Source organism: Macaca fascicularis, chromosome 18, assembly GCF_037993035.2.
Source record: "Macaca fascicularis isolate 582-1 chromosome 18, T2T-MFA8v1.1".
In the NCBI taxonomy this organism is placed as follows: domain Eukaryota; kingdom Metazoa; phylum Chordata; class Mammalia; order Primates; family Cercopithecidae; genus Macaca; species Macaca fascicularis.
Genome location: NC_088392.1, coordinates 40,919,970 through 40,935,910, shown reverse-complemented (window position 1 = coordinate 40,935,910; position 15,941 = coordinate 40,919,970). Strand labels below are relative to the sequence as shown.

At 53.5% G+C, this 15,941-nt stretch overlaps 1 protein-coding gene and 1 long non-coding RNA gene across 29 annotated transcripts in view; one reads left to right on the top strand and one right to left on the bottom strand.

Moving 5' to 3' along the window:
* CTIF (cap binding complex dependent translation initiation factor) overlaps positions 1–15,941 on the top strand; it is a 339,224-nt gene that overhangs the window by 305,332 nt on the left and 17,951 nt on the right. The gene's annotated exons all lie outside the window — the stretch shown is intronic.
* On the bottom strand, positions 8,062–11,810 carry LOC141409017 (uncharacterized). Its single transcript, XR_012427076.1, has 2 exons — positions 11,485–11,810; positions 8,062–10,255 (listed from the first exon to the last, which is right to left on the bottom strand). It is a non-coding gene; the product is annotated as an uncharacterized lncRNA (long non-coding RNA).

Sequence of the window (15,941 nt, the reverse complement as noted above, 5' to 3'; positions counted from 1 at the left end):
TCCTTCTTGATGGCTCTGCTCTCATTGCCACCAGCACTGAACTGTAAGTCAGAGTGTGGGCTGGGCCAGGCCTTGTGAGAAAGAACTCCAGGATCGGCCTTCTCTTGTAGCCAGGAAGAGGAGGGGAATGCTGGAGGAAGAAGGTGGGTTTCAGAGGCAGACAGTCTCCTGCAGCTTACCCTCTCTGGCCCTCGGGTAGATGTGTTAATTATTTTTGTTTGTTTTTTTTTTTGTTTTGAGACAGAGTCTCGCTCTGTCGCCCACACTGGAGTGCATTGACGTGATCTCGGCTCACTACAACCTCTGCCTCCCAGGGTCAAAGATTCTCCTGCCTCAGCCTCCCGAGCAGCTGAGATTACAGGAGCCCGCCACCACGCCCAGCTAATTTTTGTATTTTTAGTAGTGACAGGGTTTCACCATGTTGGCCAGGCTGATCTCGAACTCCTGACCTCAGGTGATCCGTCCACCTTGGCCTCCCAAGGTGCTGGGATTACAGGCATGAGCCACCACACCTGGCCAGATTTGTTCATTGTAAATTGACTTCCTCCCTTCCCTGTAGCTCACTGTCTGAGAGGCACACCACCCCTGAAAAACAAAGACATGAAATAAAAGGAGGGGTTCACAGCATGTTTTATATTGTGTAAACTGAAGTGCTTCTTACTGGGAAAACATGTGGAGGAACACAAGGCTCAGGGCCGTGGAGCACTCTCTGGGTGAAGGCCCTTCTTCTAGGTGGGCTCTGCTCAGATGTCAGTTTCTCAGACCATCCCTGACCACACCCCAGCCCGTCCCCAGCCTGACTGCCTTCTCTTCATTGCCCTGCTAGTGCCTGGCTTGGAGTTTTCTTTGTTAATCGCTTATTCTCTGTCTCTCAGCTAGCATGGAAACTCTCTCAAGGCAGGGCACGTGTCTATTCACAGCTGTATCCCTGTGCCTAGAACAGTGCCTGGTATATAGCAGGTCCTCAATAGACATGTATTGACTGAATTAAGGAAGTAGAGTGCATAGACTGAGCAAAGCCAGAGACAACAGTCAGCCCTTCTAGAATTCGTCTTGAATGATTTCTCGGAGGAGATAAATCCAGGACCCTTGAAGGGGCAATGTGAGTGAGCAGAGTGGGGCTGGCTGGTTAGTGGTCCCTGGAGATGAGCTCAGAACAGGAAAGGGAAGAGAAACACCCCCCCCCCCACCACCACCACCAAGCAAGCCCAAAAGGGGCATTTGTGCCCACACTGTGAGTGAACCAGTGCAAACAGTGCTCTCAGCCCGAGAAGCTTCCTCTGTTCTGTCCCTGCCTTTGATTAAGTGGCCATTTCTCAACAACCCTCATATGAGCTTCATATGAGATTTAGTCTGTCCAAAGTCAGAATCCCACAAACCACCATCTTTAGAAGTCAGGATAAGCTTCTAGCAAAGCTCCCCGGACCAAGAGCCCATGGGGAAGGGGTTATTGCAGGAGCCTGGGCACCTGCTATGGATTGTGACGGCACTCAGCAGGGCCCTCCTCACTGCCTCTCCCATGAAGAACAGAGGAAATTAGGAGTATGTGCAGGGGGCAAGAAGGGTGGAAGAATGGAGTGGGTGGGAAAGGACACCCACAGTCACAGACCTTGAGGATGACAGAAACCCTTTAGCCCTTGACAATTACAGTAGAATTCGTCTATGGAGCAACATGTCCAGTAACAATATAACATGAGCCACATGTGTAATTTTACATGGTCTAGTAGCCACATTTTAAAAAACTGAAAAGGGAACAGGTGAAATTAATGTTATGCTGTCTAATATAGCCAAATAATCACCATTTTACATGTAATCAATATTAAAAAGTACCAGTTAGATATTTTTTATGTTTTTCTCTTTTGGTACGAAGTCTTTGAAATCCAGTCTGTATTTTACACTGAAAGCAGCTCTCGATTTGGACTCAGGCACATGTGAAGTACCCAAGACCACATGTGGCCGGTGGCTGTTATGTTGGACAGGGCGGTCTGGAGGTGGCTTCTGGAATCCTCAGGCTTTTGGAGCAGTTCTGGATCCCTAAAGTATCAAAAGTCTCAAAAGTACTTTTCATAGCCTCTCACGGCACCAGGTAGCAAAGGGGCACCATGAATACTAAAGCCTCAAGCTCACAGCCAGTGTGCGTGTGGGGCTACCTGGCTGGAGAGCTCCCTGCAGGGTCTGGAAAACACGGTCCTTCTTTTTTTTTTTTTTTTTTTTTTTTTGAGACAGGGTCTCCCTTTGTCACCTACGCTGGAATGTAGTGGCACAATCAGGACTCACTGCAGCCTCGACCTCCCAGGCTCAAAATGATCGGCTCACCTCAGCCCCCCAAGTTGTTGGGACTCCAGGTGTGCACCACCACCCCTGGCTAATTTTTTGTACTTTTAGTAGAGACAGGGGTTTGCCATGTGGCCCAGGCTTGTCTCGAACTCCTGGGCTCAAGCAATCCGCCCACCTCGACCTCCCAAAGTGCTAACGAGGGGGAAAAGGTAAGAAAGAAGAAATGCATAGAAAGGGAAGAGAAGGGCTGTGGCTGGAGTGGCCAGTTGCATGACAGGGATAAGAACAGAATCCACAGATAGGGACACAGTGCTGGGCAGGGCCAGGCAGCTGCCACCCTCTCCTCACAGCAGATCAACAGAAATCGTGGCCGGGTGTGTGGAAGGCACAATTAACTCATTCTTGCATTGCCCTTTGATTACACAGGACTACGATTTCTGTAATTAAGACCTTCTCCCTTACTCAGAAGTATTGAAACATGAAAGTATTTGCTGAATCTGGTTTCCCAGGGTTAAAAGCCAGACTTAGGAAACGCAAACACACTTGTGGAAATGCAAACACACATTCAGTAACTAATTATCCTTTAATTAAGGCCAAAACCCTGCTGAAAACAATTAGCTCTGGAAATTGAACAGTAGGTACAGCTCCACTTTTTGCTAATTGTTCTTCCCTGATAGCCAGGAAGTGATGAGTCTGGGGGGCGGGGTGGTAGGGAATGAATTAGTCTGCTCCTTTTGGTCTGGACTGGACCAAGCTCTACTTTTTTTGGAAATGTTAGAGGAGAGTTTGAGGTGTGGGGAAGGGCAAAGAGGATGTGGTTTGGGCAAGGGGAGGCGAGAGGCTGCCCCAGGCTTGGACGCGTGCCATGGGAAGTCTCAGAAGCTCCTGCTGACCACACAGACGTGGCTTGCCTGGCTGGAGTGGAGGGCGTGGGCCAGGGATTAGCTGACTGGAAAGCAATTAGATGAGGTGCGGCTGGCTGGGAAAATACCTGGAATCCCAGGGCCAGAGTTGAGACTTGCTTGGCTAACGCTGCAGGCGGGAGGCCTTGTGGGGCCTGGGGAGTGGAGATGCCCACCAGTGAGGGTGGGAGGGTAGCCGGATGGGCTGCGAGTCTTGGATGCCTCTTGCTGATGCGGAGAAGTGGATGAGTACAGATTGTATGGGCTTGGGGGTCCTGCAGCCCTCTGGGAAAGAGGCCCTCTTCCTTGATCACCATTTCCTCTCTCTAAATGCCCCCACCCCCGCCCCCACCACCCTCTACCCCTCCTCAGACTCCTTGGATGTTCCTAAGGCCTGCCTAGTCCCATCAGATCATCTCACCCCTTTCCTAGGTAGGAGGATGTACATGCACAGTGTCCCCCTTCCGGGGACTTTCACATTTTGAAAGGAAGGGTAGGAAGAGAAAAATGTGTGCCCCAAAGGAACAAAAGGGTGCTTGGGATTCTGGAGGGGTAGGGAAGATCACTGGCGCCACCAGACTCTCCCCAGAAAACACCTGCATGCTTAAAAGCTTACCTAGAACCCCTGAAGCCTGGCCTCTGGATGGGGGGCTTCCCAGGTAAGAGCCCCTGCTCTAGAAGTGGAATGTTAGGTTTTCATACAGGCAAGAGGGAAGGTCTTTATTGGTCCGAGGGGCCTTCCAGATCACCCTCAAAGCAGCTGTGCAAAAGATTCCAAGTGCTGGCCCAGCACAGAGCAGGACTCTCTCAGATTCCAAAAGCCCCTGACAGCTCATTTTTTTCCCCAGAAGGGACCCCAGCTCTTGCACAAACCCCTTCTCTCCCCTTCCCCCTCCCCTCCCCTCCCCTCCCTTTCTCTTCCTTTCCCTTCTCTCTATAGATCAGGGTCGGCAAATGTCTTGTATGAAGGGCCAAATAGTAAATATTTTAGGCTCTGCAGGCCAAGAGGCAAAGCCGAGTTTAACCACATCCCTGTGAGGTGTAGGGCGCGAGCAGCAGCATGAAACCAGGAGAGCAAGCGCCTTGACTCTGTCTTCATAGCGGAAAAAGCAGCCGTAGACGATATGCAAATGACTGAGAGTGACTGTGTGCCAACGAAACCTTATTTATGGACACTGAGATTTGAATTTCATATAATTTGTATGTGTCACAAAATATTCTTTGATTTTTTTCCCCAACTACTGAAAAATGGAAAGAACTATTCTTAGCTCATGGGCCATAAAAAGCAGGCCGTGGCCAGATTTGGCCAGTGGACTGTAGTTCGCCGATCCCTGATCTCGCTGTGTGGTTCTCGAGTGAGAAACTCCCCTCCAGATGATTTCAATGCACATTAAGGTTTGAGAGCCACTGTCATAAAGGAGAATTTGCAGTTTTTCAGGTGATGCTGATGCTGTCACTAGGGGGGTCCCACACAGAATATGCCCAATCTAGTCTGATCTTCACCCCATTTTACAGATGGCAAAACTGAGGCCCAGAGGCAACATACCTCTGTCATATGAGCCCAGGGAAAGTCTTCTTTGTCTCAGGATGCAGAGCTGGGTGCTATTCTATCTCTAGCCGCCTTCAGCGATCTGCCCTGCCAGCTCACACTGCCCAAGGCTCTACCGAGACACAGGAAATGTGTATGTGTCCCCCGGAGCCCGAGAGCAGCAGGGCTGCCGTGAGTCATTTCCCGTGAGTGGAGCTGGCATGTGCTGAGCCTTCCTCGTGCTGTCCGTTCACTCCCTTCTGACCACTCCAACCTGCGCTTTAGAGAAACTCCCTGCCAGCTTCCGGGAAGCGGAAAGCCCCTTCTGTGAGAAGGGAAAATGGAAAGAACCAAGGTTTGCATGTCAGACTTGCATGATTTCAAATCTCATGTTCACGGTACTATCTGGGACTTGAAACAAATTCCTTCACTTCCTTGAGCCTCAGTTTCCATCAGTAAAATGAGAAAACAGCCTTTACCTCTGCGGGCTTCCCAGAAGACCTGGAGATTTCATCTGTCCAGTGTCAGGCACACAGTAGGGAACTTTTATGGTGTCTTTATTGGCCATCCTGGCGTTATGCATTAGCCACAAGGGTACCCAACCTCAACCTCAAAAGCCACAGAAAAAGGCCACCTGATCCTCCGGACGACATGTGCGGCCATGGCTGTGCTGATGGCCTTACCGAGGCAGTCACTGTCTTATGCTCCTAAGACATTGCCATTGACGATTTAGGTTGTGCTGTGCAAAGTTCATGTCCTTGGGGCCCTTGGTGGCCTTCAGGGTGTGAGAACCCTGAAATTGTATGCAGACATCTGTGAACCTGTGTAGAGGTACATTTTTCTGGGAGACGTGCAGATTTTTCATCGGGATCCTCAGAGGGATCCATGCTCCCAGGAAAGCTAAGGATCCCACATCTATAAGCACAGTGCAGAAGGGAGCACCAAACTTTGGAGGCATGTTCCTGGATCTGGGAATCAGCTCCCTGACCCCCATGAGTGGCCTTGGGCACACTGGAGATCATCTGATCTCCACCCTCCGGCATGATCCGCGACGGGGCTATGTGAGGATCAAATGGGACATGTCGGGCCAGGTGCGGAGAGGGGACTGGTGTGGGAACGGTCGGTCATTGTCCCTTCCCACCAAGCCCCCCACCCTCCCTCACCCCCGACTTGGCTGCCCCCCACTCAACCTTTGGGTTTCCTCTGCAGAGAAGCCTGCCCTGATCACCTCATCCATCCAAAGAGGGCCCTCTCCCAGCACCCTGTTTGCATTTGTCATTCTACCCATCTGCCCCCCACTGTAGGTGGCCTGGGGACAGGCACCCGGGCTGTCTGGTCCCCATGACCCCAGGCCGTCTAGCCCATGAACATTTGCTTCAGGAAGGCACAAATGCATACCCCCGCCCTAGGAGCCACTGCCTTGGAGCCCACCCACCTCCAGGCCCTACCTCCCTCCTCCCCGAGCAGCCACCTCTCTAAAGGGGCAGCTCTCACTGTGCTCTGGAGCATTCAGGATCCCAGCAACAAGATCAGAGTTAAAAAGTGTGTTCTGTGCTTCTCCTGGGGCTGACATGGTCCCGTCAGGTGCCCCCTGTTGAGCACAGTTAGCAGCCCCCAGAGAAGCCCTGGGCTGCCCCTCAAGGTCCCCATGCTCAGCCTGGTCTTTTTCAAGGCTTGATTCTAAGTGCTGTGTGGGTCCTGCCTGCTCTGCCTGGAGGACAGTGGGGATCACCACTGGCCTCTAGGGGACCCCTCCACCACCCTCCTGCCCCCTAAGATGTGTATGAGGCAGACCCTCCAGCTTCTCACACCTCAACTCCAAAGGCCTGGGCAATTATGAGGCACCAGTGTGAGATCCCCAACCAACCCCGTCACTTCAGCACTCCAGGTCCCAACATCCCACCAGGTCCCCCTGGGCTGCCAGCACCTGCCTTTCACCTAGAGGGGCAGGGAAGGAGGGTGAGAAGCCCCAGGAGACTGCCGTGGGTCATGCCCAAGGAAGGATTAGCCAGGCCTTCCTCCTCTACTCCTCTCCTCTTTGCCTGGTGCCGGAACAACCAGCTAGGAGTCAGGAAATCTGAGTTCTGGTGCTGGCCCTGCTGCCACCCAAGCTGTGCCTCTGGTTTCCTCCTGGGCACCGCACGTAGATGCCATCTGTGAGTGTGTCCCCTGCTTAGTCCACATCACCTGCCATCAGCCTGCTGAGAGGGCACCGGGGCCCACTGGGACACCCTGGGAAATTGTCAGCTACTAGTCCTGCATCCCTGCCCACATTTGGGCTGTTTGTCCCTTCCCATTGCATAAGGAGAGGGGAAGGGCAGGAAACTGAGGCAGCCAGGGTTTGACAATGAAGCCTGTACTGCCTGCCTGGGGGCAAAGGAGTGAGGCCTAGAGGTTACCAGCTGCCAAGGATTGGGGATCTCGTCTTGCTCCTCCTGGCTCCCATCCAAGCTGTGGGTGGGCAATGCCCAGGGGCTGTGGGTCTCCTTTCCCGGGGCCTCTCATACACACCTTGGTAACGAGAGGTACAAGAGCCTCATGGTCTGGGATCCAAATCTTCATCCCTGCGCTCACCAGAGCCCCTCCCTAGAGCCAGGGAGCACTGGTGCCTGCCTCAAAGCTTGGGGGCGAGAAGGGGGCTGTCTAAGTCCCATCAAGCACTTAGCAGGGGCCTGGCATACACTCCCACTCAGAGGACTCCGACACTGCTGTTCATTTCACATCCGGGGTTCAAATTCTCAGTGCTGCAGGAACTCAGAGGAGGAGGAGTGGCCTGGGAGCTGGGGAGGGCTGAGGTCTGGGCTGGGGGACGTGCCTGAAGGTAGGGGTGGAAGCTATGAGCCTAGGGGTACCTGAGCCTGGGTGAGCCCAGCCCAAACTGAACAAAGGCAATTTGAGCTAAGAAGAGGGTCTCAGTCATTTCTGGAGTCTCTGCCACTCCCATCCACCTGAAGAGACATTTTTCTCAGTGGTGCCCACTCTGACTGCACCAGAAACACCCAGAGATCTTACTATACAGATTCCTAGGCCCCCTCAGCCCTACATAGCCCTAAAATCAAAGAGTGAGGGCTGGGATCTGTTTCTCTCCTAGGTGGATCCAGTACAAACACAGGGCTGGGAGCTCCCCACTGTGCGCATCCCTCTCCCTGCTCCCACGTGCCCTGAGCCCTGCCCGCCACCGGCCTGTCCCAGCAGCCCTGGGCAGCTGGGTGACTGCGAGGCTAAGAATCCCCCACACCCACGCCCTCCTTGGTGGGAAGGGAGTAGGGCTGTCTCTGGAACTCTGATTTGGTTTTGCTGTCCAATGCCAGAAAGGGGGCACACTCAGGAAGAGAGACTTTTAAAAACAAAGTCCGTCTTCCCTGGGGTTTTATTTTACATTGGAAAATAGAAGAACTGATTTTTTTCTACTTTTCCCCAAACTTGCTCCCTATCAGTGTCCCTAATGTAGGAAGAGTTCTCACTTCTCCAAGTGTGTAGTCTTGGCATTAATTAAAATCCAGAAACAACAGCAACAAAGCACCTGTTTGTTCCTCCTGCTTTTCTCCCAACACCCCAGTACATCAACAGCCCATCGGCTTGTGGGGGGAGACTCACGTGGGAGCTGGAGCCCACGCTGAACTTTCATCCCGAGTGAAATGTCTGTTGGACGGCAGGTACGCTGCCTTCCCAAGCCATACCCTCCTAGAGTTGAGCTTACTGGGCTGCCCACGCCTCACGTGAGCCTCTCGATGCAGTGGCCGCCTGGAAAATGTCTCACCTGGACCCTTGCACAGGCAGATCCTGGAGAAAATCTGAGGAAATATACAGATTGATTTTTGTGTGCCCCCCTGAAACAAGTCGCCTTTATAGTCACACTTCATAGAAAGCACAACACAGGCAGCATTTCCGTGCTTGAGGCTTGTAGCTCTGCACACTTGGGTGGGCTCAAAGTATATGCATTACAGCACAACCTTTGTCTCCCTCGGGGCCATCGCAGAGTTTAGTGTAGGAGCCTTCACTTAGGCACTGTGTTCACCTTTACAGCCTTCTCCAACACTTCATTTATTTGGTGGCCCCTTAACCAGAAGCATGGAGAAGTCAAGGGATTTGCCAATGGACAGGCAGCAATAGCGATTTGCCAGGGAAGGCCCCAAAACCTGTGTTGGTCACAGGCAGATTCAAGGGCAGCAGCAGCCCCCAAACTCCAGAGCTGCATCTCAGGCCCAGGTGCATCTCCCTGACACCTCCCCAGGCCTGTCCACTGGCCCCTCAAACTCTAAGTGTCCTAGTGGAACCCGTCTTCTGCTCCCCAAGCTTGCACCTCCTCCCAGCAAAGGACCCCCAGGCTGTGCCTGCTACCGCCCCAAGGCCGTCCCTGACTCACCACCAACCCGCACCCTGCTGCCAGTCCCCAGGGTCTGTGAGCAGCAGCTCTTGCAGATTTTCTTGAGTCTGGCCACGACTTTGCTCCCCCTCCACGACTCGGCTAGGCCACTGTCTCCTTTCCCGTGAATGACCCCACCAGCCCTCTCACTGGCTCAGCCCCTTCTGTTCTCAGCTTCACCCCGCCGCCCTCTCTCTGAGCACTCCAGGCTCACTTTTCTCCCTGCCTGTGGTGTCTTTCCCTCTCTTCCTCTCCTCACCCCACTCTCCTGGCTGTAGCTTCAAAGGTTTCTTCCCAGGAAGCTGTCCCTGAGTCTCCTCTCCTGACTCAGGTGAGAACAGTCACTGACCCGACAGCACACTCCACACTGTGCCACTCGCAGCCCACTGTGTACCCAGTGCTAAGAGCCACCACTGATTGAGCTCACTGTGTACCAGATACGATCCTAAACATTCCACATCATCTTCTTTAATCCTTGCAACTACCCCTGGCAGGAGGTAATATTAGTATCCCCACTTTACAGGTAAGGAAACTGAGACACAGGGGTTGCCTGTATTGCACGACATGACTAGTGGGGCGACTGAATCAGGATTAGAATCCAGGCAGTCTCGTTTTACAGCCTTAGTTCCAAATGCTGATCTGCTTGTGCAACATCTGTCTTCCCTCCTAGACTCATAAATCTATAAGGCCAGGATCTGTGCCTCCTTGTTGAATGAGTGAATGAATGAAAAGTTGTTACTACCCCCTTCAGACTCCCTGGAGAAGTTGGGTGCGGGACTCGCTTTATGTCGGGTACTCCAAGGCTTTATGTCGCTGGGGGGCTGCATCCCAGGGACAGAGGCCAGCAGAACGTCATGCTTTCTTTCAAATCCAGTCTTCAGGTCTTCCGAGAGGCCCAGGTGGACTCACATGCCTGTGTGAGCAGTGCGAAGAAAAGCTAGTCTAGGTAGATGCTAGACTAGACCTAGAACTAGGTAGAAGCAACAGTTGCTCCCAGGCTGGTAGTGGTCCGTCTTCTGGCTGCAGAGGTCAGAGAAAATCAGGGAAGGCTTCCTGGAGGAGGCTCCTACGGTTGGTCGTAAGGGATCTGGTCAATGGAGCCAAGATCGGAAAAGGGATGCTCAGCCGAGAGAATCGTGAGCAAAAACCAGAGGCAGCTAAGGGCAGGATGCATCCTTAGACCTGTGAACAGACGAGTTTGGGTGGATTGGAGGTCTGTGAAGGAGTCGAGATGGGAAAGCTGTAGGGCCCAGAGCAGAAGTGGCCCAGCAAGCCACCTGAATGCCAAGCTAAGCCCTCATCCCCATGCAGCCTGGTCAGTTGAACACAGTGAGAATGCACGGGTGATAACAAAATATTGACTCGCATGTTCATTCATCCAAAAAGATCATCTCAACTTAGAAAAAGAGTTGCCCATTATGAAAATGTATATTCTGCTAAGGGTAGCACTCGAAAGCCAAACAAACTTCCAGGGGCCAATTAACTTCTTATCTCCGAGTCTCTTAGACTTGGCAAAGAGTACTTACCAAATCCCTGCTGACACCCCGGGCAGCCCCAGGCCCTTTTCTCAGCCCAGGCCTGGCTGCTCCTCTGAGCACAATGCTAATTATGCCTTTAGCACAGCCCGATTCTTCTCTGAACATTAACAGAGCTTAATTGTCTCCGGCCCAGCTGTCCCTACCCAGTTGGTCCTTGGTTACTGCCTTCTGCCCAAACCCACTGCAGAACCAGTTGCACTCCTTCACCCAAAGGATAGTCCTCCAACCCAGCTCCTGCCATGCAACTTCACTCCACCCCCACCCCCACCCCAGAAGATGGGCACCTCTGTCTGGGAACTAGGCTACTGTAAGTGTTGACCCTTCTTAAATACAGCATGCCAAGATTATCATGCAGAAAAGGACATGGTTTAAGCGAAGGTTTCTTCAGAATTCCATGCTTGGTGGCAGAGGAGTGGGCCAGTGTGTCCCTTTTCTAAGTCCTCCAGTGACCCTTGCTCGTTATTTATGCCCTCCCCGACTCATGCTCTGTAAAGTCTGAGGTTGGTAACAGCCCCCTACATTTAGGAGGGTACCTGGTTAACGTAGGCATCCCATAAATAATCTTCTAAGAAGCTTCTTCCCAGGCTCAGGGAACTGTAGGTTGGCATAGCCTTGCAGATAATCTTGTGCCCAATCGGTGAGCAGGCAGGGGACCCGCGGCTGGGGCAGCCCCTCGGCTCTGGTCATGGGGAGACCCTCCTTCTGAGCTGGTGGGTGGCCTCTGCGGCCATGCCCTCACTGAGCTTCCCTCTGGGACGGCAGAGAACTCAACCTCTCTGCCTAGGGCAGCGCCCTTGTGGCCCTGGCTCAGCCCAGCTCCTCCAGGGAATTGGGTGACTGGACTGTGGTTTAGTCGCCCCCAGGGAAGCTTACCCAGAGGAGGAAAGGACTGTTTCGCAAGCCAGGCCAGGCTGTCCGCCCCTGGCATGCGGCTGGGCCTGTTAGGAAATCAAGGAGACGCTCTGTCTCTTTCCAGCAGGCGCCACTTCTGTCTTGCCACTGCTTTGCTCAATTCAAGACGCTGGCTCAGGGGCCAGGCTGGCGGGCGGGCAGGCAGGCAGGCCCCTCTCCCACCGGCCCGGTGCCTGGGAAGCACTCGCTGTCTCCTCAGCCAGTGTTATCCCAGGGGTCCCGTACCTGGCTGATAAGGCCAGGCAGCTATCAGTGGCCATCTCGGGTGGGAGGGCAGGGTGGCTCTCAGGGAAGGATTCCAGACTGTTTCCTTCTGGGGCTGAGCTCCAACGCCCTTATCTCCTTTCCTGCCAGGCAGGGACTCCTCAGTGCTCACACACAAAAGAGAACTCCACCCAAGACGTACAGCCCCTACCTACTGGAAGGTGGAGGCTTTGCCTCCAGTTTCGTTAAATCTACCTGGTTCTCAGTCGCGGGCAGTAAGTGTGCACTGAGCTAATATCAACGTATTTGGTCCTGCCAGGGGGTGGGAGGGTTGGGGAGACAAGGATGTGGCTGTTTTCGAAGCTCCTGGACCTGTCAGTCAACTGAAATGTCTCTTGGAAGAGAAACAAGCAGGGGATGGGCCAACACCAATTACAAGATTCAGCAGCTTTGGGGATGGGGAGGTCGGGCCTCATGGGACTAAGTAGAATGAGGGTGGTGGGGCGTGAGTGTGAAAAACCAGGCCTCGCTCAGCCCCACACTTGGCTGCTTTGCAGCCTGTGAGGCAGGAGGCCTGGTGAGGAGTATTCCCATTTTATAGAACGCAGGCCTGTGGATGGGAGTGCTAGAGGGAGTATGGGAATATATTATAGAAGATGGGACAACAGAATCCTTGAGAGGTCAGCCGAGCGCCCATTCCTGTTAGTGCGGAAGGGAGAGCACTGGCCTCACAGAGATCCCGGGATTAATGTTCTGCGGCAGAAGAGCAGCCTACCCCGAGACTCTCAGACTTACTGCTGGGCAATGCTTTCCGGAGGCCAGGGCTGGCCTAGGTGACCCCTCAGGGCCTTGTTCCAGCCCAGCAGTTGCTGATTCTACAGGCAAGTTACTATGGGAACTATAACTTTGAATTTCCTGGCTCTGGGGCTGTGAAAATCACAACCTGAACCTTCCGTTGATGTGGGTTTCTCGATTAATTTCCTGTTTGATTGTTTACTTTAGAGAGCGGAAAATGCCTTTGCAGGCAGCTAGCTCCCTCCACGGAGACGCTTATCACACCCTGCCCCCACAGCCGGCAAGGTCAAGTCCAGGCCTCAGGTGGGCGGAGGTAGGGGCCAGAAGCAGGGGCAGGGACTAGGGGAAGGGGCTGGAGCTGGGGGCAGGGAGGAGGCTCAGCTAGGAGCAGATGGCAGGCAGCCTGAGCCTCCTGCCCTACCCTTCTGCTTGTCCAGGGTCCCAGCCTGGTGGAGGTTGGGGTTGTGGAGGGACCTGTGAGTTCAGAGACCTGTGGGCCTTTGAGGGGAGCCTCCCACCCACCCCAAGTCCCAGGACTGGCCCCTGGCTGCCCAAACTGTCCCCTGTCTCAAGGAGCTCTATTGTGCAGAGTCAGACATACAATGCAGTCCTTCCTGGAGAGGGTGGCCTAAGTGGGGAGGGTCAGAGCTGTCCCCCTAGGCTGGGCACTGCTGACTGGGCTGCCTAGTGGGGAGCTGGGTGTAACCGCTCTTCCACCCTTCTCTCCTCCAGCTGCTCTCCCCGGGGCCCTGTGCTCCAGCGGGGAGCTGTGCCCAATGTTCCCAGTGACCATAACTCCATCCTGTTCCCCGGGGAGTGGGGAGGGCTGGCAGGCTCAGGTGCTGCCTGTGAACCGGGAGTTCTGATCTCCTGCAATGATAACCGCCCATCAGTAGGCCATGGGACACTTGGTAGCCTCCCGAGCCCTCCTCCCCACCCCAGCTCCCCAGCCCTTAGATGGCCAGCAGCGCTACTGCACTTTATAATGGGGGCCCTGAGGCACGGGGAGGGGAAATGGAATCAGCCAGAAGGCTATGGACTACTCAGGGGATCTGGGGAGCCTGGGAAAAACTCCCAACCCCCAGCACCCCTCCCTTATCTAGGTGACCGTATATTATCCAAATCAGGGCAATTTGGAGAGTGGAAAGGATGCTTTTACTAATGGCTTTGAGATGACAGGTGAAAAATGGAACCACTCCAGGCAAACGGGATGTGCCATCACCCCACCTTTGGCCAGCCTCTCCCCATCAGCCTGTTTATGTGGGCGCCCACTGGGGAGCAGCAGCGAGGCCATTCTCCACCCACTTGTGTGCTCTTGGAGAAATCGTTTCCCTCCCTGAGCCTCAGTTTCTGCAGCTGTGACATGAAGAGCGTTGCAGTGGTGCCTAACTCAGATCATCTGGTAGAAAGATCAAATAGATCTTTAAAAACACACAGAGCACATTGGACAGCCACTCAAAATATGTAAGCCAGGTGAGCATGAGGAGTCCGAAGGTGCCGTTCACCCTCAGAGGCCCCCTCTTGAAAGGGAAACCTCAGAGCTGCCTTAGGCATTTCCTGTTCACCCCTCAGGAGAGATCTTGGATTGGGGTCAGTGAGCACAGAAGAAGCTTCCAGTGAGCACAGAAGAAGCTTTAGCCCCCCTTTAGGGGAGGGCCTAAAGGGGAAGCTGGGAGGCACTGGCTGCAGGCACAGCTGCTTCCCGGGAGTCTCAAACCCACCCCAGGGTCCTACGGATTCCTGGCTGCAGGGACTGTGAACAGAACTAGCCCCTGTCTAGGCCACTAGCTGGGGCTTGGTCCCCAGGAGGAGCCGCTGGAGTTGTGGCCCTGCCTTCTGGCTCCAATGTCTCCAGAATAATCTGGCATCTACCCTGAGCCCCAAATTATGTTTCCAGCCCCCGGGGCCAGCTGTGGGATGAAGCATCCCCCATGTGACATCCACTGTTGCCACTTTGTGCGGGGTGGTTTGCAAGCCCGGCAGGAAGGAGGCTAATTATTCCCTCTGGGGCACCTGGTCCGCAGCTAGGGTGACCGCCTGCCTTAGTTAGGAGGGCTGGCAGCCAGACCACAGGGCACAAGCTTGGACTGAAGACCAGGTCAGAACCACAAATTTCCTGACATCTGACCGTAGCCACCATACCAAGGCTCCATGTTAAATTGGTGGAAAAGTAGCCTGGGGGCCCCTTCCCCTCTGCTGAAGGTGTGTGCACTGCAGGCAGGCAAGAGTGATTAACATAAAACAGCATGAATTTTGTAGCTTTGGTGCAAGGCTAGGCAACATGAGCGTCTACACAAGCACCTGTATCCCTGGCCATACCAGCCCTTCCTCCCACTTCAGAGGGGTGACACTCCTCTTCTTTAAGGCAGATCTATGTACTTGATCCTTTCCTCCTTTCTGATTATCCTCTCCTCCTGCACTCTGGCACCTCGCCTCTACCTTTAAATGGGCTCAAGACTCTCCTACTTTAACCACACCAGACTCTCAGACCATTCTGTGTGACCCTGTGCCAGTGTCTTTCCCCTAGCATCCTCCCCTTTTCTTCTTCCATAGACAAGTTCCAAAATCAAAGAGAAGAAAGAAAGGAAGGGGGTTGGGGTCGGGGGTAGGGGAGAGAGAGAGAAGAAAGTACACAAATTCATTCCAAAGAAAAAGAAAGAAATGGTGTGCTCTTTCTGTCTGCACTTCTGGACCTCCTTCGCACTCTCCAACCCTGCCGGGCCCAGCCCAGGCTTCCACTGCCCCAGTAGCAGCACTGAAGTCATCATGGCAAAGGTCACCCATGCTCTTCTAATCACCAAATCCAGGGGACCTTGGTCATTGTTCGTCTTACTTGACCTCTCTGAGCTTTGACACTGGTGACCTTGTACTTCTTGGAACTCTTGGCCCTCATGACGCCACTTCCTCCTGTTCTGCTTAACTCTCTGACCACCCTTTTCTTCCTTCTTTGGGGATTCCTCCTCCTCTCTCACCCTTTAGGCATTGCTGTGTTCAGGTTGGGAGCCCCTGCCTCTTTTCTCATTCCATGTGTTCTCCAAGTCACCTCATTCACATCCATGGCTTGACTAACCCCTGGGTGCCGATGATCCCAGATTACCATTCTCCCATTAATCATCTTCCCTGGCCATCCCCAAGGACCCTGGACTCAGCATTTCTAACATTGAACTCACTCACTTTCCCTAAAACCACCTCCACCTGCCTGCCCAATATTGTTGATGGCATCATGACTTATGCAGTTGACCAAACCCGAAACCTGGGGGCTGGCCATCTTCTACCTCATCCTTTTCCTCACTCTCACTTCCGCCTCTTAACATTCTGCCTCTTAAACATCCTCCTCCCTTCCTGCCAGCCTTAATTCAAGCCACCCCAATTTTTCACAGCAACCTTCTAACCGTTCCCCTGCCTCCAGTACAAACGCC